Source organism: Galeopterus variegatus, unplaced genomic scaffold, assembly GCF_000696425.1.
Source record: "Galeopterus variegatus unplaced genomic scaffold, G_variegatus-3.0.2 Scaffold151, whole genome shotgun sequence".
In the NCBI taxonomy this organism is placed as follows: Eukaryota; Metazoa; Chordata; class Mammalia; order Dermoptera; family Cynocephalidae; genus Galeopterus; species Galeopterus variegatus.
The window spans coordinates 395164-398237 of record NW_007726262.1 but is presented as its reverse complement, the minus strand read 5'-3'; the positions used below and the strand labels follow the sequence as shown (position 1 = coordinate 398237).

Below are 3074 nucleotides of genomic sequence, written 5' to 3'. Positions count from 1 at the left end.
TGAGATGATCCCATGAAGGTCTCTGAAAGCAGGTTAAGAAATTATTATTATGTCAGTTTGTATTTTCATTAATAATAATGCAAGTAACATCTATCTTGCAGTTTATAGTTTACAGGAGTCCTTATCAAACTCTAATGTGCATATGAATCATCTCGGGGTCTTGTTGAAATGTGGATCTCAGATTCAGTAGGTCTGGGGTAGGGCTCAGAGGCCAATGCTGCTGATCACACACCACACTTTGAGTAACAAGGGTTTACAGTAACTTGTAAACATGAAAGTTTCTAATAGCAGGCTCCTGGAAGATTTGAAGTCACCAATTTAAACCTTTAATTGTTTGTGTATCCCACTTGTTATATGGTCAAAATAGCCTGTGGCCTTTAATATCCATGGGTGATATAATCGAATGGTGCAGATTTAGATGGTAGAAACCAGGGTCTACACAAGATTTTCCTAAGTGCACTTAATATATCAGTTGATGTTACTTTAAAAAAAATATGGTCACATAAACTTGGTGAACAATGGGTTATACAAATTAAACCATGTTCTTTACTTCAGAATATTATCACTTATTTTTCTTTCTTCCCCATGTGTGTTGGGTTGAGGCAATAGCTACCCTAATCATATGGCTAGGCATTTCATAACTAAAGCCATAACATTTCATTATTTTAGTTATATTAAATTTCCATTTGTATTGTCAGGGCTAGGGCTCAGAGCCTTCAAACCCATTGTACAGACTGGGTCTCCAGACCCCTCACATGCCAGGCTGGGTCACCAGATCCCTCACATTCAGGTCCACACTAGGTAATTGGGAAAGATCCCAGGAGCCATTGGCAAACAACACAAGCTCAGTCCTCAGCAGCAGCAGCAGCAGCAGCAGCAGCAGCAGCAGCAGCAGCAGCAGCAGCAGCAGCAGCAGCAGCAGCAGCAGCAGCAGCAGCAGCAGCAGCAGCAGCAGCAGCAGCAGCAGCAGCAGCAGCAGCAGCAGCAGCAGCAGCAGCAGCAGCAGCAGCAGCAGCAGCAGCAGCAGCAGCAGCAGCAGCAGCAGCAGCAGCAGCAGCAGCAGCAGCAGCAGCAGCAGCAGCAGCAGCAGCAGCAGCAGCAGCAGCAGCAGCAGCAGCAGCAGCAGCAGCAGCAGCAGCAGCAGCAGCAGCAGCAGCAGCAGCAGCAGCAGCAGCAGCAGCAGCAGCAGCAGCAGCTTACAGCAGCCTCCAGCAGCAGTAGTGGCCTCCCTGTGGCCCCCCCAGGGACATCCCAGGGGCAGGGGGCACTGTGGATCAGAGCCACTTGTCCTTTATACTTAAGTCCATAATCCAGGACAGCTGGGCGCACATGTGCAATTACATTAGACAATAAACAAGGAACATGTGAGCACACATGGATATTACAGCAAACACTTGGCAAGGTTCTGAACATCTGAGGGACCCTGACCATTTTCCTATATTTTCCCAACAAAGTGACATAAAACCCAAACAGAAATTGCTTAAGTAAGGACATTTTTTTTTCTCCCAGTACAAAAAGTCAGGTGGCAGGCAAGTTTCTATCTTGATTAATCCAGTGGCTCAAAGGCATCATTTAAGGACTCATGTCCTTTTCATCTTCTTGCTCTGCCATACATGAAACAGCCATGGGCCTCATCCTCAGGCTATCACAGGCAAAAAATGGGCTATTTCTTCTTGTTAGTCTTTTTTTTCCAAATGTTATTATTTTTCAGTTCTGTGGGTGTTTTTTTTTTTTATAGTTTCTGTTTCTCCACTGAGATTTCCAATCATTTCATTCATTACAATCATATTTTCTTTAACGTTCTTGAACATAGTTATAATATCTGCTTCAAATATTTTGTCTGCTAATTCTAACATCTGGATCCTCTTGAGGTTAGGCACCATTGATTTCTTTTTCTCTTTTGTATGGTTATATTGGTCACATTTTCCTGTTTCTTCTTCTTGTTGGTTATTTTTTTTTTAGAGATCTGAAGTGACTTTACTTTTATTTCCTTCACTTTAAGCCAATCACGAAATTTCACGGTGATTTCTAGGGTGCAGGCAGAAGGAAGGTGGTGTTGAGGAATCATCAGGGCTATGGCCCAGTTGGCCTGAAGAGGTGCTGGGAGGGTAGGCCCTCACTGGGGCAGCTGGAGGAGCATGGACTGTCCCTCAGGTAGATAGGTGATGTTCTGAGAGCATGAGAGCTGGTACACAACATCCTCTGCTGCTTCCAGCTTGTGCAGCTCAATCAGGCCTTCACCTGCTGTGGCCAGGGGGTTAGTGATCAGCTCGGCTGCCTTGGAGTCACCCTCAGCAAAGATGATAGATGACTTCTTCTGCTGCTCAGACTTTTCCACCATAAATATGGACTTCTCTGCTTCCTGATGAGCCACCTGTTTGGCTTCCACTGCTTCTGTGAACTCCTTCCTGAAGGTCAGATGTATCAAGGACACGTCATCTAGGATGAGCCCAAAGGTTGCTGCTCACTCTGTCAGATCATTGCTTACCTGTGTGGAGACCACTTCTCCCTGGGTGATTAGTTCTCCAGCATCAAAGCAAGCCACCACTGACTTGAGGATCTCTCTAGTGATGGAGGGCAGCACATGCTCATCATAGTCCTCTCTGATGCTGGAGAAGATGTGAGGAAGCTGGCTAGCATCAGGCCAGAAAAGGACATGCAGTGTGATGTTGACATATTGTAAATCTTTGCTACCAGAGATGTCTGGAATGTTATGTGGTTGAGAGTGGCAAAGATAATNGGATTAAGGATTTAAATATACACCCCGAAACAATAAAACTTATTAAAGAAAACATAGGATATAGGGCCGGCCCGTGGCTCACTTGGTAGAGTGCAGTGCTAATAACACTAAGGCCCCAGGTTCGGATCCTATATAGGGATGGCCGGTTTGCTCACTGGCTGAGTGTGGTGCTGACAACACCAAGCCAAGGGTTGAGATCCCCTTACCGGTCATCTTTAAAAAAAAAAAGAAAAGAAAGAAAAGAAAACATAGGAGAAACCCTTCAGCAAATAGGGCTGGGCACAGACTTCATGAATATGACCCCAAAAGCACGGGCAACCAAAGGAAAAATAAA

At 45.1% G+C, this 3074-nt stretch overlaps 1 pseudogene; it reads right to left on the bottom strand.

The window, feature by feature from the left end:
* Positions 1 to 2116: 2116 nt before the first annotated feature.
* Positions 2117 to 2731, bottom strand: LOC103607392 (annotated as a pseudogene).
* Between the last annotated feature and the right edge of the window lie 343 nt (positions 2732 to 3074).